The 26,519-nt window shown below is 41.4% G+C and overlaps 1 non-coding gene and 1 pseudogene across 1 annotated transcript; one reads left to right on the forward strand and one right to left on the reverse strand.

Annotated features, from left to right (window-relative positions):
* Positions 1–11,471: 11,471 nt before the first annotated feature.
* Positions 11,472–13,664, reverse strand: LOC136529605 (uncharacterized; annotated as a pseudogene).
* Positions 13,665–23,610: 9,946 nt separating this feature from the next.
* On the forward strand, positions 23,611–23,716 carry LOC136530048 (small nucleolar RNA R71). The gene has a single exon (XR_010777556.1). It is a non-coding gene; the product is annotated as a small nucleolar RNA R71 (small nucleolar RNA).
* The last annotated feature ends 2,803 nt before the right edge of the window (positions 23,717–26,519 follow it).

Here is a 26,519-nt window from a genome sequence, read left to right on the forward strand (position 1 = left end):
TTAGAGGGTAGTGCAATGATTCCCACCTTCTTAGTCGAAATCTCCATGTCTTCTGCCTTAGTTTGCTGTGCAATGTTGGCAATCTTATGTGCTTCATAGGCTTGCTACACTATGGCTGCAATCTGGACGGCTTCCGTGTCACAGTCGTATGAGCGTTTGAGGTCATCTCAGAAGGAGAGTACGCCATTAGGACCTGGCATCTTGAACAAGAGGTACGGGTAATGTGGAACGGCCATGAACTTGGCCAAAGCAGGTCAACCAAAGATAGCATGGTATGATGATTCAAAGTCAGCCACCTCGAACTTGATGAACTCCATTGGAAAATTGTTTGGGTTGCCAAACATTACTAGGAGCATGATATGTCCGAGTGGCATGGTAGCCTTGCTGGGTACTATCCCATAGAAAGGGATGTCAGTGGGGGTGAGTAGGCTGGTAAAGTCTAGGCCTATCTTCTTCAGCGTATTTGCAAATATTATATTCAATCCTGTGCCGCCATCAATCAGGACCTTGGGGACTGTCATGCCAGCTATTGTTGGACCCAAGACAAGTGGATAGTGGACAACGTTAGTCACGCTAGTCCATTGATCTTTTTTGGAAAATTGGATCGGGTGCTCGGACCAGTTAAGGTACTTTGGTGTTGAGGGCTCTCCTGCCATGATGTCCTGAAGAGCCAACTTCCCTGAGCGCTTGTTTGATGAAGTCAGTAGCCCCAGAAAGATTACTACTATTTGGCCCTTAGACTATTGAAAGCCAGGGTTAGCATTGTCATCTTCATATTTGTTGTTATTAGCTTTACCCTTGCCCTTGTTGCTTTTATCATAGAAACCTAGTTCTTAGAGTTGTCTGCACTCGGCTAGCGTGTGCTTGTCATTCTTGTGGAAAGGGCAGGGTAAGTTCTTGAGGTCTTCGAACTTCTTATTGTTTTTGTTAGACTTCTTGGACGTGTCCATGGAAGCAAGGGTGTTGTCAGGTCCACTCTTTCTACCGGCCTGTCCACCCTGATTGCTTCTAGGGTCGTAACCTTTGTCTTCTTGGCCGCATGGGAATCGTTCACGAGTACGCTCTTCAGATGCAATCATCTTCTGTACTATATGCTTGAATTCCTTGGTGGTCTGTAGATTATTGTCGCATAATTTTTCAAACTACCACTTGTACTTGATCCCATTGGCGAAGTGATCTATCACCTCCCTGTCTATGATATCATAGACTTGGGCTCGTAACTTAGCAAAGCGGCAATAATATTGTTGGAAGGTTTCATCTGGTTTCTGCTTGCAAGTTCTGAGCTCGTTCTGAGTACTTGGGTGGGTGAGGACGCCGCAAATTTTTTTATAGAATTTATGCTGAAGCTGTTCCCAAGTATCAATGGAGTTGGCTCATAGCTTATCAAACCAGGCAAGAGGCATAGTGTCGAGTGCCATGGGAAAATATAACACTTTGATGTCATCGTCGTTGCCTACCAACTCGATGGACTGAGAGTAGATGCGCAACCATTAGTTGGGTTCTATCTTCCCATCGTACTTGGTATGGTTGGACGGCTTGAACTTGTAGGGAAGCCAGATAGAGAGTAGTCTATCAGAGAAACATGGGAACCTATCCGGTGAGATGCCAACCTCTCTGTATTTATACTCGCCTCTACCTTCCCTATTACTATATTGGTGCCCATGATAGGCCGACTGTGCGGCACCCTGATTCTTGTTTTGGTTACTCTACGGCCCTAGATGGGAGCGAGCTAGTACTCACTGTCCTCCTCCTTGGTTACCCTATGGTCCCAGATGAGAGTGGGATGGTGGCCGCACCTCTAGTCCTTAGGAAGTGTTAGCTTGGGATGTTGCTTTTGTAGCCTGCATCTGAAGGGCTATGGATTCCAGAATGACTTTGAGTCATTGCTGATCTAGAGTAGGGTTTTCTATGGCCACCATCTCTTCTACCAGGCATGGACGTTGGCATAAGGCATAGTGAAGACCCTATGGCTAGCTACTTCCATGAACTCAGGCTTAAGGTTGTGTGATGTAGAGGTTCTGACAGCATCATGGTCTTGGCGCTGTCATTCTGCTTCCTCATCCCGTAGACGCTGTTCATATGCTACCTCTACAGCCAAGCACCATTGTTCAATGTCTCAACAAGCCGACTAATACCGCTACCACTCTTCCTTGTGGTGTTGGGCATGGTTGCGCTGAGCCTATCGAGCTCTGTTCTTCCTTTCCCTAGCTGTCTTCTGCTCATCCGTCTCTCCGTTGGGTGGCGCAGTGTCCGAGGATATGTCGGACAAGGCTTCCTCTCCATCTTGGATATCTGGTGGGTTAGGCATAGGGATATGAGGTGGTTGCCCATCCATAAAGGCTTCTTTGTGAGTTCTAGATTCTGCAGTTGTCGCACTGTCCAAGATCTCTGTAGAACCATGATCGTTGTTGTCCGCTGGAAGAGTTCTGCTGTCCTGATAAGGCAAGAGTTCCACCATACTGACTAGATGAGATGGATCTATTAAAGGAGCACCTGGCCAATGGACGATGCCTCCTTTGGGTGTGATGGATAGAACCAAACCCCTCTAGGCACCCGTTAGAGGGATCTCTTGCTTAGACTGCATAAGGTAGCTGATCGTATCTTAATAGATTGAAGCTGAGTTCTTGAGTCCGAGTGGAAAATGAACTGGGTCTTCATGTTGGACTTTAGATGGGATCACTAGCCCGGACAAAGGTGATGTGTCCGAGTGGGAGTCGTGGTTGATGGTGACCTCCTAAGTCTGAGTTGGATCAGAGATTGAGAGGTGCAAAAACTTCTCGGTGAGTTGATCCAGCGTGGTTATCGAGACGTCTAGTAAAGCTTGAGGCGTCAGGATCTCCATGAGATGACTTTGGAGCTTGTCATTGTCATCTGCCTTACAAATCCAGGAGCCAAACATAAAGGTGGTACCCACCAAGCAAATCATGTCGTTGAGGTCCGCCAAGATCTCGATCACGAAGTCACCGAAAGCCCCTACCTGACACGCCAGCTGTCAGTGTTTGATGACTAGCAACTCATCACGGGGTTACCCGGGATGAGGTTCGAAGGGCTTCGGCGTACGCAAAACTCGATAGTAAATGCAAAGAGATGAATGATTTATACTGGTTCGGGCCCTCTTGTCAAGTAATAGCCTTTATGTCCAGTCGGTGTATAGCCTTTTGCATTGGATTGATTGTATGATTGTTAGGGTTATAAGAGGGTGCGCCGTACCTCTCTTTATATAAGGGAGAAGGTAAGGGCACGTATCTAGTCCTATTACAGAATCTACCTTTCATAGTAAGCCGACTAAGTCGATCTGGAATAGCTTGCAGTCTACGCCACCTTGTCTCGCGTCCTTCAACAGATCGTGGGCCATCCTAGGGCCCATCCAAGTAGTACCCCCATGGGGAACCCCTAGGACCTTGGTTCGTCAATAGTGTCATGGATGCCGAGGCACATGCACAAAGCACCAGCGCCACCCCCGCAGGCACCCCTCCACGATCAGGAGACTCTGCCGCCAAGAGGTTAAAGCGATTCACTAACAAGATCCTGTGTAAGGCGCCATCGCTGTTGCTGCCTCAACCAACTATGGAGGTACAACCAAAGTTGCCAACCCGTAGTAGAAGGATTGCCGCATAGGCGCTCTCATGCGTCCCAGCCTCTAAGCGAGGAGAGGTACTAATGATGAAGTGGATGGGTTTCATCGATGAACAGGCGAGACCTTCCATGGCAGACCAGAATGCCTATGATAGCATCTTCATTGACCAACTCAACCCCTCGCATGCTGAGGCAATGAGATAGCTCTTCCCGGACCCACAGGGAGAGCAGCCGAGGTGGTCGAGGCACCACGCAGGCCAGCGTGTCTGATCGTCAGTGATGGATAGGTAGCATGATTACTGAGTAATAGGCTATGATATCCTTCTGCCTGGGAGGGCAAAGCTGATTGTACAACACTATCCCCCTAGTGTGCCATTCATGGCGCGTCGTTGTAACTTTCACTATTTCTTGTTCTTAGTACAAAGATGCGCAAACCTTTTGTGTATTCAACAAAAAAGGTGTTGTCTAAGATTTAGCCAACCTTAAAAAATATCTTCATTAGATCACACAAGGGAGCTAAAGTGGAATAAAATTTGGCCCTTAACTTTCAACTAAACTTTAGACTAGGCATCCAAACACGTGCTTAGCAGGCATGCTTCCTGAATTAATTTTCTTTGTCTTTTAGACGAAGGAAACAAATTGTTGGCATTTCTAAATGCAATTACCAAGTATAAAGTTTTTAAGTCCATCCCCTGCAACGGCGCCAGAAATGCCTGTTGGCACTGCCGGGCACACGTGCGGCACTGCCGCATCCACAGACACCTGTGGAAGCACAATTCAAAAACTTCCCTAGGAAAAGTAGATCGAGCAAATTACTAATGTTCCTAGGGTAGTGTAGAGCCTATTCCACCACCTGGATGTTGGCGGAAGCACACGAGCAAGTAGATCAGGACCAAACCCTAGAATCATCACAAACACAAATATAGTAATGCAAATCACAAGAACACAAGTGAGACACCTAATTATCCCATGGTTCAGCTCGCCACCAAGGCTTGCCTATGTCCACATTGTTGAGGAAGCCACTATGGCTTTGGTCTCTTTCAACCTTATCCTCGTTCTCAAGTTAAAAGAATGAACTCTTGAGATGATGGGTGATTTCACTAGATGATTGGGGTGATTACAAACCTCTCGGGGCAACCACATAAGTTGGCAAGCTCCATGGACGATGCTCTAGCTGGGTAGGAGCAAGCTCCAAGAGTAACAAACACAATCCACCGGCTTGAACATGAATCAAGTGCTATAGGAGATGAACAACATATTGGCGAGCTCTCTAATGGAGTTTAGAGGCTCAAACTCTCATGGATTTGCAAGGGAAGCAAAGGAGAAGCTTGAGGGACTCCAATGGTGAGTGAGGGAGAGAGAGTTGTCCTGGTCACACTTGGGAAGGGAATGGCCAAGCTAACCATTGGGGGGAAGCAGGAAGGAGATAGACATACCCCCTGTTGTCCAATGGTAACTTTTAAGTCTCAGTAGTGCCGCTTGGAGAGCGGCAGTGCCACTCAAGCCAGGCAACTCAAAAGATAGGATTGTAAAGCTTACTGTCTTGGCTGAGGCTTTAAGGATATATAGTGGGTAAATGAGCACTTGGTTGCACATTAAAGCTTGTGCATTGTATCCCCCTTTATAGTACGGCTTTTCCTGAGCTCAAAATCAAAATATCAAATAATTTAAACACATTTGAGTTGGTCACCGCATCTTTTTATAATTGGGGACACCACCATCGAATGTATTGTCCTCTTTCTCAATATTACTTCATAAGGTTTGCAATTATCTTTGTCTCAACTCTTCAAGCAAACACATGTTGATCTTATGACTTGAATCTTTCCAACACATGTGAGTTCAGTCCATTGCTTCAAGTCACTTTCACTAATGATTTGATCCTTAACACAATATGACTCCACATAGCTTGATTAGTTCCTTGACTCAATGCAAGTACTCTCTTATTCACCTTAGCCATGGTACCTTGGTCCTTAAGCCATCGCTTGCCCTTCACATCTGATTAGTCCCTCGAAGCCCTTTCCTTGCTATCTTCACCTTATCAAGCCATACTCAAGTCATATCATACTAAGCATACATTGAAAAACCATTTCTTCAATATTGTGATCCTTGCTTGAATATCTTCTAGATATGAAAGTTTAGATCAATCAAGCTTTAGTTCGACTCACATAGAGACATATATGGATCAAAATCAATGTGGTCAAGCCAATTCACGATTCCTTATCTCCTCTTCATTTTGGTTTGACATTCTAAACACTCACTTCAATCTCTATCTTCATACTTCTAGCTTGATCAAATCAATGCAAAGTGATTTTCCAAATCTTTATCCATACAAGCAAACCAACATAGAGACCGACTTATATACAATATGAGTTGTGTCCTTTGCCATTTAACCTTTGCTTGGTATTTCTTCACTTATGCATTCTTTTTCTTAAATCCTTGATCAAAGCTAATCCACTATCAAACTCTTCTTGTTCACGATAAGCAAGCTAATATTGAGACCAATCCAAAATCATTAATTCATGTCTCATTTACCATTTGCCAAATATGCTTGCTTTCTCATGATACTATGATATCCCACAACATAGAAGCCATTTTAACAACTCCATTTGCATTGTTGTCTTTCTCTTGAACTATATTGTTTCTATGATCTTCCAACACAACAATACACTATTTTGGCCTTTATTTGAACATTATATGAAACATCATCAAGTTTGCCTTCTTGTTGAACCTATATACCCTTCTCATTCCACAATCCACAAGTGTATAAAATAAACACAATTTCCTATTCAACACTTAGCAAACTTGTTAGACCTTTAATGGTATTATCATTCAATTCATCAACCCACTAAAGGGCTAGATGCACTTACAATCTCTCCCTTTTTGGTGATTGATGACAACACAATTAAAGCTTACATGAGATTGATAAATAAGATTTTGAATCCTATGATATAGTGAGCTCCCCCTAAATGTGTGCATAGAATAGAATTTCAAATTTTGTCCTCAAATGCCAAATGCACATATTCAAGATGAAGTGTAGGAACTCTCTTATATGTTAGCATCCATGTGGTGCAAGGTGTCATCATGATAAATGTGATGCTCATGGCAGTTCATGCACTCAAGAAGTTTTTGAAGCTGTCATGTGCGACACTTCTGCTAGTGAGCGCAGCACTGCCGCACAGTGGCAGTCAGACAAAATAAACAATACAACATTCGAGGCATGAATGTCACACACTAGCATAAATGATCCTTATCAAGAGCATCAATTTAAACTATCTTTGCACACACCACACAATAAAAATTAAAAAATCTTATATGCCTCTCTTTTACCTCTTTAAATCCACACATCAATCTCTCCTCTCTTACACTCTCCCCCAATATTTCTCCCCCTTTGGCATTAATCTCCAAAAAGGATCTCTCCACCAAAAGGAAGAAATAATGGTAGACAAGTGAGGACAAGAGGTTGGTAAAAGTTCAGCATATAGGATTTCTCTCTTGAGTTTTCTACCAAACAAAGTATGCAATCATTTAAGTCAAGATTCTTGAGAAGTTAGCATATTTAGCTCATACCTCACTCTAGATGACACTTTTAACATGAGACTAACTCACACCATCACCACAAGAGGTATCAACCAAATAACTAACTCATTCTTTAATCGTCACCATAAGAACAAACTCATGGTGTGACCCAGTGTATTGCATACACATGCACACACTAGCATGTAAGGGGCCTAGATGCACAAAGGTAATACAAGAGTTCATGGAGCGATATACCTTCGTTCTAAGCCTCATAATCTCCACCATGATAATGATTTTCATTAGTTCAATTTAGTGCTTTGATGGGCTTAGCACTTCTTTATGCAAAAAGATTTCATTTGTGCCCATCTCTCTTCATCATCATCTTCAAGGAGATCTTGTGTTTGATTTAGGTGGAAAGTCCATTGCTAGCTCTTGTTGTCATTTTGAGGTACCAGTTGAAGACATATTTCTTGATATACCAAATTAAAAGATTTTCCACCAGTACCAATTGAAATATTATCTTCATAATTTTGACACCAAATAAAGGAATCTTCACAAGTTGATGCCAATTGGAAAGAATGCTCGTATCTCATAATGTCACCTAGGGAATGCTCACAAAGACAAGAGATAGAATTAAATTGCACAAGCTATAGTTTCACAACTAGTGACCCTTTAGATGTGGAAGGCATGTAAGTCACTAATTGCAAAACCTCATAACATAGACTAAATTCCCCCTTTTTGATAATGCATACATATATATGTGGAAGGCAAGAACATATGCACTTTTGGTCAATTAAGTCCAAACAAGGGAATTTAAGCTATATTATGGAGAGTAGCTACTTAAGAGATAAAAATACAATCTAAATGAATATGAGAGATAACTTTACCAATTTGGATTGAGTCAATGTACCATACCCATGAGAAACTCATTCTCACCGAGAGGCTACACAAATCACTAGAAGAAAAGGTTAGTCTCAAAAGACACGAGACATAGAATGGGATCCCCCTTAATATGTGCATCAAATACTCGAATTACTTGTGAAATGCACTTGAATCATTTTAAGAGTCTAGAGGAGTTCATCCTATATCTTGGTCAAGGCATAACAAATTTGCAATAATTGAAATTATGCCAAAGAACATACCACCACCAAGGTAGATAGATCAGCACACAAATTTTGATTGTCATGACCATCATAAATGAGACTTCAATGATTTGGATGGCCATAGTTCTCACTTGATGAAATGTGGTGAAATTGAGTTCTTGTGATCATCCAAGATCCATATTAGGTTCCTAGTTATTTCTTTACCTAAGGCAACCCACATAGAGAGCAAAAAGGTAAAATTCATGAAATTTGCAAATTGTAAACTAGGAGTTACCACTCTTTGTTGACAAGATCCTGGGTGATCAATGGGATGGATCATGTGCACTTGATGAGCTCTTGAGAGGAGAAATAACAATGAAAGTCCACTCTTCAATTCTTTTCTCCAACTCATTCAGATTTGGTTCCACTAAAGGATTAGGGCATCCGACACTAGATTAGAAGCACTTGGTTTATAAAGACCGAGACCTCCTAGAATAACCTTTGGAGTACCCAAAGATTCCATTGGAACCATCCATCCTCCTTTGATGTTCTTCTTTCTCCAATGTGTGAGACTATTCAATATGAACTTGAAAGAAGCCATTAGTCTCATAAGATATAAGCTAAACTCCTCAATTTATGCATACAAGAGTACACAAAGTATGCTCATGCATATCAATACTATGAGGTCAAGGGAGAAGTTTACACTATATTCCAACTGATTCAAACTCCTTCAAGCTGCTTGCAATCCGATTAGTTTCACTGGTTGTAGTTGCTTCTAATTGATTTCAGCTAGTTCCAACTGATTGTAACTTATTTCTGCTACTTGTAACTGCTAAAGTCAACCAGTTTCGTCTAGTTTCAATTGATTTCAGCTGCTATTTCTAAAAGCCTGCAACTGATTTCTTTTAGTTCCAACTAGTTGCAACTACTTGCTGCTACTTGTAATTGATTGCAACTCCTTTAGACCCTTGTATGAGTCTTTCTCTTTCATTGCAACTCCTTTAGACCAAACTGATGCATCTCATTTTTATTGATTCTTCATAACCAACTTGAGAGCCAATTTAATCTTGTTGATACAATGCCATCCAATTTCATCCAGTGAATTTTCAGATTATTTCTTTCTTGAAGCACAATTCTTATCTCCCAGACTACTAGTCCAATATGCATGAAATTTGGTAGATATGTGAACATATAAGTCCTCTAACTGTTATAAAAATTTCAGCTCATTTGGACTCTATTTGATCAGCCAAATTAATTTTCTACCAAAACTACTAGAGTCTGAAACTGCAATGCTAAAGCTGACAGAATTCATCTCAAAACTTACTTTCTTCTAAACCAATCTTCATGCCAATTGTACAGAAATAAGTATTAGATGTGTATAGCATGCTCACAAAGTTTCATCCCAATTTATCAGTATTTGAACTTCCAAATCCATGCTTGAAGGCAGCCAACTCAGAATTTCAATTTTCTGGACAGATTTGATAATTCCCAATTCTTCTCTTCTTCTTGTCCAATCTTGAGGTGAATTTGGTTGAGAATACCTCCAAGACTTTATTTCCATTCAGGCCTCTTATTAATACTTGTAATCTTGTGAATTCTTCCAATATAGCTTATCCAACTCAACCTTAAACTTGATTTTATCCAATACTTGAGAATTTGGTCTCTTTAGCCTCTAACACCCTCATCTTACTTTAGGTGAAGAGTGACCTTTAGACTTGTGATTTATTCAGTTAAACAAGCACAACCTCTTCTTCTTGATTTTCTATAAATAAGCTCAACACAAGAGGGCATTAGTAACACAAGCACTAGTTTCTCATTTAGTAACCTTTTATGTGTGAAAGGCAAATGGGTTACTAAAATAGAAACCTCATAACATGGACTAAATCTCCCTTGATGCCTCATGCACACGCTTTTGAGTGGAATGGAAATGTGAATATACATGATTGGTCAATTAAGTCCAAAGGGTATATTTAAGCCATATTATGGCGAGTGGCTAACATCGATGAATCAATTCTAAATTAACTAGAGAGAGAGTACATCACATAGTTGGATTGATGATCTTCCTATGATAGCACACTCCATTTGAGAAACACATTCGCATTTAGTGAGACTGCACAAATCACTTGGAGAAAGGTTAGTCTCACAACTCTAGTCATAGAGTAATTTCCCTTTTAGTAAGTGCTCTAAGTATTTGAATTTCTCATATAGCACTTTATTCACTTAAGAACTTGGGATTTCACTCTATGTCTAAGTCATGGCAACAATACATTTATCAAATTTAATTATGCCAAGAAATACTTACAACCATTATAGCATGTAGATGCCCATAAGATAAGAATGAGAATTTGGCAATCTACCATAAGACAAGATTCTATCAAGTAGAGAGTTCTTGAATTGTGAGTGATAAGTGCTTCTACTTGAGCTTGATTCTTTATTCTTGTCTTTCTTGAAATTCTTGGTTTGAAGTCCACAAAGGAAACCTAAGTCATGTATGTTGCTTGTTGTGGATGATCAATTCAATTGAAACCATACATATCTTCCATGACCAACAACCAATGTATATCCTCAAGTGCTTCAGTTTCCTAAGTGGCTACAAGAGGCACAAAGGAGTAAAATTTGATAATAGCATGCACTTGAGATTTTGTTATTACCACCCTTTTTGAATATAATGGACGAGGTGGTCTCTTCATCTTCACTTTGCTCATCATCATGTTGTAGGTTTTGTCCATGAATTGGACTATTGTCAGCTGCTGCTGTCTGTAGAGGCATGGTAGTGCTGCTTCTCTGTGTGGCATTGCTGCTTGTGTGAGCAGCACTGCTGCTCATACTTCAGCAGCAGGTGCAGATCAGCTGCAACATGAGGAGCTTCCACTTCTATAGCCTGTGCTTCTTGTGGTCTTATATCACCAATGGCTAATTGCTTGTTTGCCTCACAAGGTGGTTCCTCATTACCTACAACATGAATAAGATCATGCTCTACTAGAGAGCATTAAAAGCATCATATAGCAAATGATTCATTTAAACTTTAAGTACTCTAGCCACTCCTAATAATTCACAAACACATACATATTTGTGAACTACTAGAGACTACACAAGTTAAGTGGCTAGCTAGCAAGGGTTAGGTACTAATTACATAGGTGAGTATGAAGTTAGAAATATAACCATCAATTTGTCCTTGGGTCAATCTTGAGAGAATAAACAATATGAATAAGATTGATAGCTTGAAATCATATTTTTCAATAAACTTGCTCAAGTACCCCAAAGCTTCATATCACCTTCAAGCACCTACAACACTCATCAAGCACACTTTGGTACCCAAACTATGTTGGGTCCATCAAGGTTAGTCACAAGAGACTTAGGCACCCAAATGGCCTTTGTGCTAACGCGTGGTGAACCAATCACCTTTCTAGCACAAGTGTCATTTTTGGGCCTCCTAAGCAAATTTGAATCAATTAATGAGTTGAGCTTAGGAGTGTTACCCATGGGACAATCCATACTTAGATGTCCCTTTCCTCGATAAGTGTAGCAAATGCGGTGTTTGTTCTTGCAAGAAATCTTCTTCTCTAGCTTCTTGTTTGCTTCCTTATCGATGAGCCTCTTTCTTGATGACACAAGGCCTTCACTTTTCTTGTTAGGACATAAGCCAAGTTTATGTCTCTTCTCATTGCATCCATAACACTTTCTATTGATTTTTCTTGTCTTCTTGTTTGGATGTGTGGCTTGGTCATCAACCTTGTTGAAACACATAGATGCATTGTGTCCCATGTTGGAGCACTTTACATGAGCCATCTTCTTCTTCTCTTGGATCTTACTCATGCCCTTCTCTTTTTTCTTCAAGGAGCAATCTCTTCCATGGTGACCCTCCTTCTTGCACTTAAAATAAGTGATGAGAGTCTTCTTTGGTTGAAGTTGCACCTTGATGGCCTTGGGAGCTTTGTTGTTCTACCTAGGCATCTTCATTATGAGCTTAGTCTGATCAAGAGTCAGATTGGTAGCCTTCCTATTTTTGCGGGGCACAACACTATCGCCCTTGGGATGCAGCACTACCACGGTCTATGTTGGTTGAACTGTACCCATCTGTTCCTTCCTCTTAAAATGTACACATTCAAAGCCATTCACCAGTTTCCTACCATTTGTCATGGCTCCTTTTGTGTGCCTGAGCTTATCTTTGATTGAGGGATGACACCCATTCTTGTATTGTGGCCTTTTTGTTTCCTCAATTTTCTTGCCACCATTTTGAGTCATGTCATCCATGCATCCTCCTGCTATCATTTCATTGAGCCTAGCAATCTCTTTTCTCATGGCCTCCATATTAGCAAGGTTAGTGGAATAAATATTCATATCAAGATTATAACATTTTTCACAACCTTGACTAGTGGAAGGAGTAGAGGCATCATTTCTCTTAGAGGGATGTGAGTTGCTATCCCAAAAAATGCTATATTGCTCCTCAAGTTCTTTGTGTTTTCCATCCAAGATACAATACTTTTCCTTGAGAGCAATATGTGCTTTCTTTGTGATAGCATGGGCCTCTTGCTCTTTAGCCAAAGTCTTGCTCAAGGTGTCCACCTCACTTCTCTCCAATGTAAGAGCTTCCTTGCTAGCAATGTACATATCTTCTTGTTTAATAAGAGTGTCCTCTCTAGATTCTAGCTCGGCTTGAGTACTCTCTAATTCTTCCATTAGTTTAGTGATGAAGAATTTGGTCTTGCTATCTAAATTTTTAGTTATGTTATTAATTTCTTCATCACTAGAGTAATCACTTGTATCACTACTAGAGATGTCATTATGGGAAGAAGGTTTAGGATTGGATTTGAGTTTTACCTTCTCACCCTTTGCCATGAGACACACATGAGAAGTGGCATAGATAGTTGAGCTCCTTGATGAGGTGGATTCATCATTTGGCCTCCACCAATCACAAGCTTCTTCTTCCTTCAAAATGTTAGAACCACAAAAACTAGAGGAAGTAGAAGTAGCACACATAAAAGCATTATTCTCACCAACCATTTTATGGCCTTCCATTAAGTCATATGTTGGTGAGGAAGTGGATGTGGCATAATCACTTAGGCCTTTTGGGAGAATCACTTGAGCCTCTTCATTTGTCGGTGAAGTTGAACACTCCTCTAGTGGTTTCTTCAATGAGAGCAACTTCTCATCACATTTGGACTTGTCATATCTTTCTTTGAGCATGGTCCAAATGAGATGAGCATCATCAAACGGTTCACCATCTTCAAATATGATGGCATTATAAACATCTTCACTCAAAGCACTAAATAAGACATTAGTAGCTTGAGCATTGTGTTGTAAGCATTTCACTTCCTCTCTAGATCAAATGGCCAAATCATCACTAGGAGGTGAAATGCTCACATCTACAATACGCTCAATATGAGGACCCATGTCCCTAAAAATAGTAAGCACACTAGCAGACCAAGATGTATAATTTGAACCATCTAAAAGTAGAAGTTATAGAGATACCTCCTCAATTGTCGACATCGTCTCTCAAGGCGGTTAAGTTTGAAATTGAGAGCCTAGCTCCGATACTAATTGAAAGGACCTTGATGTTGCCTAGAGGGGGGGGGGGTGAATAGGCCTATTTAAAACAAAACTCAAAAATTGCTGTCAGTTCTAGAGCAGTACTACCGCTCTGTGACGGCACTGCTGGGCACACGTGCGGCACTGCCGCGTGCACAGACACCAGCGGAAGCACAATTCAAAAATTGCCCAAGGAAAAATAGATCGAGCAAAAATTACTGATGTTTCTAGAGTAGTGTAGAGCCTATTCCACCACCTAGATGTTGGCAGAAGTGTACGAGCAAGTAGATCATGACCAAACCCTAGAATCACCACAAACACAAATATAGCAAGGCAAATCACCAGAACACAAGTGAGACACCGATTTATCTTGTGGTTTAGCTCACCACCAAGGCTTACCTATGTCCATGTTATTGAGAAAGCCACTAAGACTTTGGTCTCTTTCAACCTTATCCTCGTTCTCAAGTCAAGAGAATGAATTCTTGAGATGAGGGGTGATTTCACTAGACGATTGGGATGATGACAAACCTATTGGGGCTACCACACAAGTTGGCAAGCTCCATGGGCGATGCTCTATCTAGCTAGGAGCAAGCTCCAAGAGTAACAAACACAATCCATCGGCTTGAACGTGAACCAAGTGCTATAGGAGATGAATAGATTGGTGAGATCTCTAATGCAGTTTGGAGGCTCAATCTCTCATGGATTTGTAAGGGGAGCAAAGGAGAAGCTTGAGGGGCTCCAATGGTGAGTGGGGGAGAGAGAGCTGCTCTGGTCGCACTAGGGAAGGAAATGGTCGAGCTAACCATTGGGGGGAAGTAGGAAGGAGATAGACATACGCCATGCTGTCCAATGGTAACTTTTAAGTCGTGGCAGTGCCGCTCCACGCGTGGCAGTGCCGCTCGAGTAGCAGTGCCGCTTGGAGAGCGGCAATGCCGCTCAAGCCAGGCAAATGAAAAAGATAGGATTGCAAAGCTTGCTGTCTTGGCTGAGGCTTTAAGAATATATGCTGGGTAAATGAGCACTTGATTGCGCATTAAAGCTTGTGCATTGTATCCTTGTTTATAGTATGGCTTTTCCCAAGCTTAAATTCAAAATATCAAGGAAGTTAAACACCTTTGAGTTGGTCACCGCATCCTTTTATAATTGGGGGCTCCACCATTGAATGTATTGTCCTCTTTCTCAATATTACTTCATAAGGTTTGCAATTATCTTTGTCTCATCTCTTCGAGCAAACACATGTTGATCTTTTTACTTGAATCTTTCCAACACATGTGAGCTCAGTCCATTGCTTCAAGTCACTTTCACTAATTATTTGATTCTTAACACAATATGAATCCACATAACTTGATTAGTTCTTCAATTCAATGCAAGTACTCTCTTCTTCACCTCCGCTTAGTGCCTTGAAGCCCTTTCCTTGCTATCTTCACCTTATCAAGCCATACTCAAGTCACATCATACTAAGCATACATTGAAAAACCATTTTTTCAATATTGTGATCCTTGCTTGAATATCTTTTAGATATGAAAGTTCAGATCAATCAAGCTTCAACTAGACTCACATAGAGACATATATGGATCAACATCAATGTGGTCAAGCCAATTCATGATTCCTTATCTCGTCTTTATTTTGGCTTGACATTCCAAACACTCACTTCAATCTCTATCTTCATACTTCTAGCTTGATCAAATCAATGCAAAGTGATCTTTCCAAATCTTTATCCATACAAGCAAACCAACATAGAGACCGACTTATATCCAATATGAGTTGTGTCCTTTGCCATTTAACCTTTGCTTGGTATTTCTTCATTTATGCATTCTTGTCTCATTCTTCAATCCTTGATCAAAGCTAATCCACTATCAAACTCTTCTTGTTCACAATAAGCAAGCCATTATTGAGACCAATCCAAAATCATCAACTCATGTCTCATTAACCATTTGCCAAATATGATTGTTTTCTCATGATACTATGATACCCCACAATATAGAAACCATTTCAACAACTCCATTTGCATTGTTGTCTTTCTCTTAAACTATATTGTTTCTATGATCTTCCAACACAACAATACACAATTTTGGCCTTTATTTGAACATTATGTGAAACATCATCAAGTTTGCCTTCTTGTTGAACCTATATACCCTTCTCATTCCACAATGCAAAGTATATACAATAAACACAATTTCCTGTTTAACACTTTACAAACTTATTAGACCTTTAATGGTGTTGTCATTCAATTCACAAAAACCCACTAAAGGGCTAGATGCACTTACAAGGCATGTTCTAATATAGCCATGCAAAGAACAGTTAATGATCATACAAATTACATGATTAGAGTTAGAACTAAGTGTAAGATAGTTTAGGAGGCCACTGAGTACTGGTCTGCCAGCAACCTCATGTGACCATTTAGACTCTACACCTACCTGAACGTGGAGGATTACAAGGGATGGATAGGGCTATCACCACATACTACCTACCCCTCAACCATGGAGTAGGAAATGCATTCACCTGTCCCTATGTACCCAGGCACCATGCTCGATTACACAGAAACTACCCACATCCCCCAGGACTCCGACCCTACGGATCGACAAGCATAGAACATGGGCACACCCAAAGGCACGATGAACCGCCACCTCAACTTAGCCCTAATTCTATTCATATAAGTTATATGAATGGTTAAGCATAAAGTTGCACATGATAAGATCATAACACTCAAACTATATTCTAGTTCTTATGTCATGATTATAACATGTAAACTATACTCTAATTCAATAGCACAACTATATTGATAATATGAGAGCAAGACTTTGGAAGAACTCTTCATACTATTGATACCAAGATGTCTCTCTTCTTTCAAGGAGCCAAGCTCTCCTTGATAGCTTTGTTAGCTCACAAAAGACTACTAAAGGTAAAAATACAAGAGGTGGTAGTGAGGTGTGTAGATCCAAATGGTGTGTGTTTTGAAGGTGAGCTCTATCTTCCTATTTATACTAATCCATGGTCAGTTTGGCGCAGGTATTTTTGGAAACCACCAGGAGCCGCCTCAGCATGCCGCCATGCAACTGTCAAAGCAAGGTGGGCTCGAGAGGTGGTGTTGGGGGGTATGGGACACCCCAGGTGTGGCCGCACCAGGGCTAGCCCTGCTGGTCACCGCCTTGCTCTGGTGGGCTGCTGGCTGGGCCTGGGTTGCTCCCCCGGTGGTGCTCGGCCCAGGTTTTGTTGTGAAGATGGGCTACTCCACTTGTTTCATTGCGTATTTCTGCATTACGCTTTTTGAATTGCGCCTTTTTTCTTGTTTTCTACTTGTATTCAAATGTATGTCCTACAAAACATGTTTCTTCCAATATAAGTGGAACTAGGCTAACAGTAAAAGCATATGTGCTACAAGTTTGTTTATTTCTTTTGTTTTGGATAGTTATTGCGGTCGGATTTGATCGTGAAGGACCGCTAGCAAATCCCCCAAGCTTAACCTTTGCTTGTCCCGAGCAAATAGCTAAGTACTTGGTTGTTGATCAGGAGTTGCTACTATGCCGAATATATTTCACAAGTGCTATGCCTATAACAAAGTATTCTTCTGCAATTTAAATAAGTCAGCATTTTTATCCACCCTTTTACCTTGATCCCTGTGGGGCATATAGCTTTTTCCAAGTTCTCGGGCGGTTGCAAGATAGAACGGTTGTAACAGAATCACCAATCATTCATTCCTCGATTAACCATCTATCTGGAAGTTTTATGAATTTTGTAAAATAAAAGTAAGTTCCTCAAATGATTCTCTTGATCGCTCAATGTGTATGAAACCTCACCAAGACATTTTGATATTGCCTTCTTTTCATCCTACCACTAAAGGCTTTTTCGTGGAGTTTTGGGTAGGTATGAAATTGAGGCATACTTGCATCATATATTTTGCAAAGTCAAAAACCGAACCTCAAGGAGATGCAAGTCATACACATTGATCAAGACGTGCAAGTGTGTGAAATTTTTATAATTTCCTAATTCTAAATATTTTTTGTACTCCTTCGAATCATAAATCTCTCTCTTTTTGAATAAATGCCTTTTATTTGAAAGTATGGGCTATCTTTCTTTCTTTCTTTTTTCTTTTCTTTTCTTTATGCTCTTTGGCATGCATTTTTTTTCTCTTATGCCTTTTGGCATGGATATTTTTCTTTTCTTTTCCTTCTTATTTTTTTAGCATTGCCCATACTATTCTTTTGGCATATGAAACTTTAGAAAGAGAGACTCATGATAAATGGATAGAATAATTATTTTGGTGGACAGAAAAAGTATGTTTTTGTGTAACTCAGTGTAAGAGTTAGCATTTTATTTATGGGTGTATGTGTGTCTTGATCATGGACGCATGATGAGAATCTCAACAAGGGTCACAACAATTTGACAAAGCTCAATGCTCAAACAAGTAGCATATGACTAAGGTTTGAATTTGAATCATGTCATATGGCCTTGGTAGGTATTCATAATGATTGAGGAACTTTGAATTTTAGCATTTTTGAAATTTAAAACTCCGGATGTCTAGTCTCTCTTAGAACAAAATCATAGTAAATTCTATTTGTACCATATCATAACTCGTAACAACTTAGAAAAGGAGCATTAGCAACTCATAAGTTTTCAAGTTTTTAGGATGAGTCATTTTTAGCTAACAAACTTAAATCTTGGGGAATATTAAGTTACAGCCTAGGCACAGATGAATTATAGACAGAGCAACTATTTATCATTTTAACTTAGAAGAAACTAAAAATTCTTAAAACACATATGAAGAGTGGAATTCATATTTTTGGTATTTTTATCATATTTCATTTTTTGGTATTTTTAATTTTTTCAATTTTTAATGCTAATAAATAAATAAATGTAGAAAAATAAATACGAAAATTTAAAATACGAAAAATAAAAGATACAAGTTATCTCAGCAGGGGTCTTTCCCCAAGCTAGCTCATGGCCTATGGTCCAGGATTGTATCCCATGGACCGCCAGTAGGCCACCTACGCGTCGTGCTGTTGCATCAACAGCGCGTTCATTTGCGCCATCTGTTGCTGCTACTGAAGCCGCCACTAGGTCATATCTTGCACATGTATTTTAAATTTCACCTATGCGGATCTCCAGTCCTCTCAGGCGTGTGTTGATGCCGTCTAGCTCGCGACGATCCGAAGTAGACTGTGGTGGCTGGATAGGTGGTGGTAGTCCCTCGGAATCGGAGGAGTGAGCATGTCTCCATGCTGCATCGTTGGCCTTGTGCCATCTCGATCCACTGGCATCGTGTGGTTGCGGGGTGTTGAAAGGTCCAAATATGGCTAGAGGGGAGTGAATAGCCTATTTAAAAATTCTATGAAGCACTAGAGCAATTGATTAGTACAACAAACGGCTTAATGCAATTTTGTTCTAGCTCTACAAGGGTTGCAAGCCACCTATCTAAACAATTCTAGTTGCTATGATTACTAGGCACACAACAAGTTAGGTCACTGCTCACTAAGCTAGTGTGCTCTAAAAGACTAACTAAAGAGCCATATTAACCAAACTAACAAGCTCTCAAAGACTAACTACACTGAAGAGCTTGACAACTAGTTTGCAAGGAATGTAAAGGAGTGAGTAGGGTGATTATACAGCTGTGCCGAGGAATGAACCAATCATAATATGATGACCACCAATCACCGAAAGAAATTCAATTACAAGAATGACACATGATTTTTCTCTCGAGGTTCACGTGCTTACCGACATGCTAGTCCCCGTTGTGTCGACCAACACTTGGTGGTTCGGCGGCCAAGAGGTGTTGCACAAACCTCGTCCAACAAATAGACACTGCAAGAACCTATCCACAAGTGAGGTAACTCAATGACATGAACAATCCACTAGAGTTACCTTTCGGCTCTCCGTCGGGGAAGGTACAAGACCCCTCACAATCACCGAAGCCAGCCACGAATAATCACTAACATGTGCCGAAGCTTCTTCGCTGCTCCAAGCCATCTAGGTGGTGGCAACCACCAAGAGAAACAAGAAATCTGTAGCTACAACAATCCCCACGTGCCACTAGATACAATCACTCAAACAAATGCACTTGGAATCACTCACAATCTCATTATGATGATGAATCAAAGATGGAGATGAGTAGGAGGTGTTTGCTTAGGCTCACAAGGATGTATCACAGGTCAAAATGTGCAAGAGAGTGAGCCAAAGCCGAGCCACTTCTATTTATAGAGCCCTCAAGGCTCCACTAGCCAGTATGCCTCATGGAGGACCATCAGACCATCCCTGCAGGGGCGTTGGACTATCCAACACAGGGTCCAACACCCTACCGCGGCCACTCCTGAGCTGCCACGCGTCCCTATTCAATTGAGACGACCATTGCTGCCAACAACTCTCTGTCATGCGCTCATCGCTGTTGTCGAACTGAGCCTCGGACCCACCATAGGACCACGCACCAAGCAAGTCTGATGCGGTCCAATAAGGTCTAGAGAGGGCAAAACTCGTCGAACACCGGTCCCACGCCCTTCGTTGGACCCAGGGGCGGTCTGACGCTACCATGCGTCACACCCTCGCGCGCCTCGCTCTCTCCCACGAAGTTGAACAGTGCACGCGGTCAGTCCAACGCGTTTGATCGGGAGGGTCCAATGCTGCGGCACTCAAGCTGCCGCTCTCGGGTAGACCATCGAACCCAACCAGGCAGGGTCCAATGTCTCCTGAGCTAGGGTTCGACGCCCCTAACTCTTCTACTTTTCTTTTTCAAACTCAACAACCACTTCACCCTTGCTTCCAACTTGCTAAACACAAGGTGTAGAACTTGTGTGCACATGTGTTAGCATTTTTCAAAGCATTTTACATGGGTTAAAGTTAGCACACTAGGTTCCTAAATGCATATACAAGAATCATGTCACCTAGTGGCACTTGATAAACCGATTTGCCAAAGATTTCCCCTCTTTATAGTACGGCTATCTATCCTAAATGCACTTGCACCCTCTATGGTGTCTTAAGTGCCAAAACAAAATCATATTAGATACATTTGCCTTGATCTCCTTGGATTTTGTTTTTCTCTTTCTTCTTTTCAAGTTGAGCACTTGATCATCATCACATGTGGCCATCTCATTCACCATGACCATCTTCTAGCTCCACAATTTGGATTGGACCACCTTGTCTAAATCACACACTTAGATCAAAGGTTAGTCCTAGGTTTCATCAATTATCCAAAACCAAACTATGGCTTTCAGGTGTGCCCCTAGCCAGGCTGGTACTCGGGTGTGAACCCAGGCATCTACATGGCAAGGAACCACTCCGCATGGTACGCCTGAGGTACAAGTGGCATCAGTGTTGGCGGTGGCTATTGAGAGCCGCCTGCTTCGTTTCTAGTCCTGCTCCTTGTTGCCCTGTGAGAAATAGAACTCCTACATGCTTCCTCTTGCTCGACAAGAGTGAAAATTAGCTCCGAGGACTTATACAAAGAGAATTCTGGGTTCGGTAACAGAATCTCGTTTGTATACCCCGGGAAGAAAAACACAAGGTTCCCTGTATCATCATATTTCGTATCATCATATTTCAAATGATGCCCTTGCATCAAGTAGTGCTCATCAATATCGATGCGTGGAGTAGAGAAGTATGTCACATCTTGTCCATCCAATGCACCAATACTAGCGGCAATACGAGTCATAAGGGACGTGCAAGAGATAAATGTAGAAGCCTTGAATGTTTCTAACCAATGTTTAAGAATAATTTATTTCATAGGAGAAATTTAAGTCTTTTTAAGCATAGCATAGAGAATTTGCATTTCCGCATGGTAAACAAATTGAATACTTGTCTAGCAAACAAAGTCATGGCAATCCATCGATGCATGAACCTCAAAGTAGGATGGTGAATATTCATATTTCGAGTTTGAAACTTGCCAACTACGTTTTGACCTGAAATTACTCTCCAAAATTCATGGCGATTAAAACCTTTGAGAGCATGATCTAACTCAATTGAGCATTTTGTACTAAAGCCTAAGTGAGAACTGAGATTCCTCCATGTAAGATAATATTCTTTCTCAAAAAGATAGAAAGTAATCCCACCCTCAACTTCTTGCAAAGAGCATAAGAATTGAATTGTTAGGAGCTGAGAACCTAGCTCGTCAATGGGAGCAGCGTTCTCCCATCCAATGGCTTTCCAGATGGTAATGAATTCGGTGTCCATACCTATCTTTTAGAGAAGGTCGGGATCATATGCAGGCATGTGGACAAACTCATGATTCTTGATGAGGTTCTACGCTTGCATCTCCCGATCTCCCTCCAAATCAAGGTGTGGATCATCATCACCTTCCTCCATTGGTTGCTCTTGCTCTTTCGGCGGCTTGGTTTCTTTATCTTCATGCATCGGGCTCTCTTCAGGCTCGGTGTAGCATGCGCTTGAGCTTTCACGGGAGCGACTTGAGCTTGCTCTTACAACCTTCTTGAAAGCACCGATGAGCTTCCTACCGAACTTGCCCATGGCAAAAACAACACAACAAGCTCAAAAATGGGTTACATTAGCGAAAATAAATCAAACAGCCCACGAGCTTGACTTGGTGGTCTTGAGTTTAGGAATTTTCAGTAGAGTTTCCTTGCTCTCAAGCTTTGTGGAAAAATATTTTGCAAGTGGTGAAGCAAAGAGAGTGAGAGGGAGTGAAAAATGGACAGTGTGAGGATGAGCAGGGCCTCAACCCGAGCTCTCGGTATTTATAAAAGGGAGCACCGGCTGAGAGGGCGAGGATGCAACGGCTAGGAGTCGTTGGAGCAGTAGCAGCTGTAGCGGCGCTAGGTAGGGTGCGGCCGCACCCCTAGTGCACCCACACCCCTGGTGTGCCCGCTCGATCCCTCCTTTGGCAGGTTGCTCCCAACGACCATTTTGAAGATGTAGCCATTGGTGCTTCCCTTGGTTTCAAAATTTTGCTCACGAAATTGATTTTTTAACAAAGCTTTTTATTATATTTTGAATTTACATAAATATTTTAAAAATAAGAAATGATAAGAGAAAAATCTATACTATTAGAAAATGATTTTATTTTACTTTTCTAAAAAGTTTATTTTGAAGTAAAATTTTAAATTTTGAATTTTGAAAATTTTAATTTTTTTAATTTTTAAAAGATAACTACCGATTTACCTTCAGCAAGGGCTCGGCATTTATAGTCCGTTGGTAAGACTTCTCCTCCTCTATTGCTCTGTAGCTGCATGAACAATCTCGGGGGAATTCTCGGGTTGCCCCGAGATTTTCCTCGAATGGTTGACATGAATAGCGGCAGCTATTTGAGCAATTTGAGTTTCAATCATTTTATTAAAACTTAATTGATTCTTGATGGAGGAGGATAAACTTTTAATTTTAGAATTAATATTTTCAATCATTTTATCATTATACATCAACTTTTTAGTGATATTTTCATTAATTTTAGCCTGGCCTAAGACCAGGTCTTTCAAGGAAGGTTGATTTGAATTAAAATTTGAGTTGAAATTTGAATTATAATTATTGTTACCTCCTTGTGGGCGGGACTGGTTGTTCCACCCGTTATTATTTTGCTATCCGAACCCGTTGTTGATATCTGCGGCGTCTTCACGAGTTTCGGGGCAATCATTCCCCGAGTGTCGACTTCTCCACAGACTTCGCAAGTCATTTGCGAGTCCATGGCCTTGACAGTGCCTTTCATTGTCTCCTTGTCGGTGGCACGCTCGTCAAGTCTTTTTAATAACAAGTCCATTTTTGCGGCAAGCATATCCGCCTCCTTCATGGTATGCATGTCTTTTTGTTGTTTTCTTTCTTCCCCCAACTCTGATTGGCTTCCATCTTTTCAAAGATAGCCGTGGCTCCAATGATGGTGAGAGAAAGAAACGTGCCTCGAGCAGCGGCATCTACGTGCCCCTTCGACATGGGCGTAAGCCCCTCATAGAAGTTCTAGAGCATGAGCTAGTTTTCCATCCCATGGTGCGGGCATGTCTGGATATAATCCTGTAGCCTCTCCCATGCCTCGGGATGGATTCCATTAAAGTCTGCTGGAAAATTAAAATTTTCACCCTCAGGGCATTGGTTTTGCCCATGGGGAAAAATTTCGTGAGGAACGTCGTGAAACATTTGTCCCATGTGTTGACAGCTTCCTTCTCCTTGTAAAACCATTGTTTCGCATTCCCCGTGAGGGAGAAGAGAAACGAACAGAGCCTGATGCTAGCTGGTGCGACGTCTTTGATGATAATAGTGTCGCATAGCTCCAAGAAGTGTTGCAAGTGTGCACTTCCATCTTCGCTAGGCAAACCACAGAATTGGTTTGCCTGCACCATGGTGGTCAGGCCAGTGCGCAGCTCGAAGTTTCCATTGCCCGTGTTGACAGCGAGCCCAATGGGCACATTGGCAACAGTGGGGGTGGAGTAGTCGCGGAGTGTCTTGGCCATAGCGGTAGTAGCGGATGGTACGGAGGTGACTGGTTCACTTGCCAGTGGAGTATAGAAGAAGAAACGGCACGAAACAGGCTCTTCCATAGGAGTGCCTCTGGGTTTTTTGTGTAGTTATTCGACAGGTCGAAACCACTCATACACTGTCCTATTTTCATCCACAACAGAAAGAAAACAAGCAAAGTTAGCCTATATAAACAATGGCTACCCATACATGCATGTGATCATGATCATGTCATTCTAGATTCTTTTAACCTATGCCTTCCTCGGCAACGGCGCCAAAATGCTTGTTGGCATTTCTAAACGCAATTACCAAGTATGGAGTTTTTAAGTCCATCCCCGGCAACGGCACCAGAAATGCTTGTTGGCGTTTCTTAACACAATCACTAAGATTTGGTAAACCTTAGCAATGCCACTAATAAGCACCAACCACGATAGTTCTTAACGATTACAAAAGTAATATCCGCAAGCGCACGGATCTATCGTTGTAGCATTTCACCCGAAAGTATTCAGGGTATCGTTATTTATATTTTCCCAAAGGAGGGCAAGGTATACGAGTCTAACAAAGATATGAACAAGATTACATACTTGCATAGTAAACCATTAGTATATGACAGGGGTAAAAATGGTATATTCAGGATAGTGGACACACACTTGGGCCAAGCTCAAGGATAAAAGGAAAATAAAGAATAAAACAATAATCCTAAGTGGAGCAGGCATGTTCTAATATAGCTATGCAAAGAACAGTTAATGATCATATAAATTACATGATTAGAGTTAGAACTAAGTGTAAGATAGGTTGGGAGGCCATTTAGTACTGGTCTGCCAGCAACCTCATGTGACCATTTAGACTCCTACACCTACCCGAATATGGGGGATTACGAGGGATGGATAGGGCTATCACCACCTACCGCTTATCCCTCAATCGTGGAGTAGGAAATGCATTCACCTGTCCCTATGTACCCGGGCATCGCGCCCGATTACACAGAAACTACCCACATCCCCCTCGGGACTCCGACCCTACAGATCAACAAGCATAGAACATGGGCACACCCAAAGGCACAATGAACCGCCATCTCAACTTAGCCCTAATTATATTCATATAAGTTATATTAATGGTTAAGCATAAAGTTGCACATGATAAGATCATAACACTCAAACTATATTCTAGTTCATATGTCATGATTATAACATGTAAACTATACTCTAATTCAATAGCACAACTATATAATATGAGAGCAAAACTTTAAAAGAACTCTTCATAGTATTCATATCGAGATGTCTCTTCTTCTAAGGAGCCAAGCTCTCATTGATAGCTTTACTAGCTCACAAAAGACTACTAAAGGTAAAAATACAAGAGGTGGTAGTGAGGTGTTTAGCTCCAAAATGGTGTGTGTTTTGAAGGTGAGCTCTATCCTCCTATTTATACTAATCCATGGTTGGTTTGGCGTAGGTATTTTTAGAAACCACCGAGAGCCACCTCAGCATGCCACCATGCAACCGCTAGAGCAAGGTGGGCCCGAGAGGCGGTGCTGGGGTGCGGGCGCACCCCTGGTGCGGTTGCACCAAGGCTGGCCCTGCTGGCCACCGCCTTGCTCTGGTGGGCTGCTGGCTAGGCCTAGGTTACTCCCCCGGTGGTGCTCGGCCTAGGTTTTGTTGTGAAGGTGGGCTTCTCCATTTGTTTCATTGCGTATTTCTGCATTACGCTTTCTGAATTACATCTTTTGTCTTGTTTTCCACTTGTATTCAAGTGTATGTCCTACAAAACATGTTTCTTCCAATACAAGTGGAACTAGGTTAATAGTAAAAGCAAATGTGCCAAAAATTTGTTTATTACTCCCGCTTTGGATAGTAATTGGTTGTCAGATTTGATCGTTAAGGACCGCCAACCCAAATCCTGCTTCATCTCTTAAAACCAAATGGTTCACACGAATTATTATGATTTTAAAAACAAAAAGCCACAAGTGTCAAACTCAAATATCAATTTTAAAATTGTTTGGCCATCCAAAGTAGACAAAGAAGTTCGTTGCGTCTGTCTTTAATGATCGATAAACTTGGAAGTTGTGTTTCTTGTTATCTTCATGTTGTTGCAACTGCGCCCACTGGCGTAACTAATGTGTTTCTCTGAACACTAAACATATACAATCATTGTACGCATAGAGATCAACATGTAGGCTCCGTTTGGCGCGGCTCCACTTCATTACTGAAGCCATTTTTTGTGCTTTAGCTCCATGAACAACTCCATCGGTGAAGTTGGAGCCATTCTAGTAAACTGTTTGGCAAAACAGCTCCACATATAGAGCTTATTACAGCATGCTCTCACACAACACTATGCAGGGCCCACCAGGACGAGGTAAAACCGGGTAGAGCCACTATTTTTTTTGTCATCATCCTGCCTCAAACCTCTATGAGAGCATGATTTAAGGAGCTTTCTAGATAA

This window comes from Miscanthus floridulus, chromosome 19 (assembly GCF_019320115.1).
Source record: "Miscanthus floridulus cultivar M001 chromosome 19, ASM1932011v1, whole genome shotgun sequence".
NCBI classification, from domain to species: domain Eukaryota; kingdom Viridiplantae; phylum Streptophyta; class Magnoliopsida; order Poales; family Poaceae; genus Miscanthus; species Miscanthus floridulus.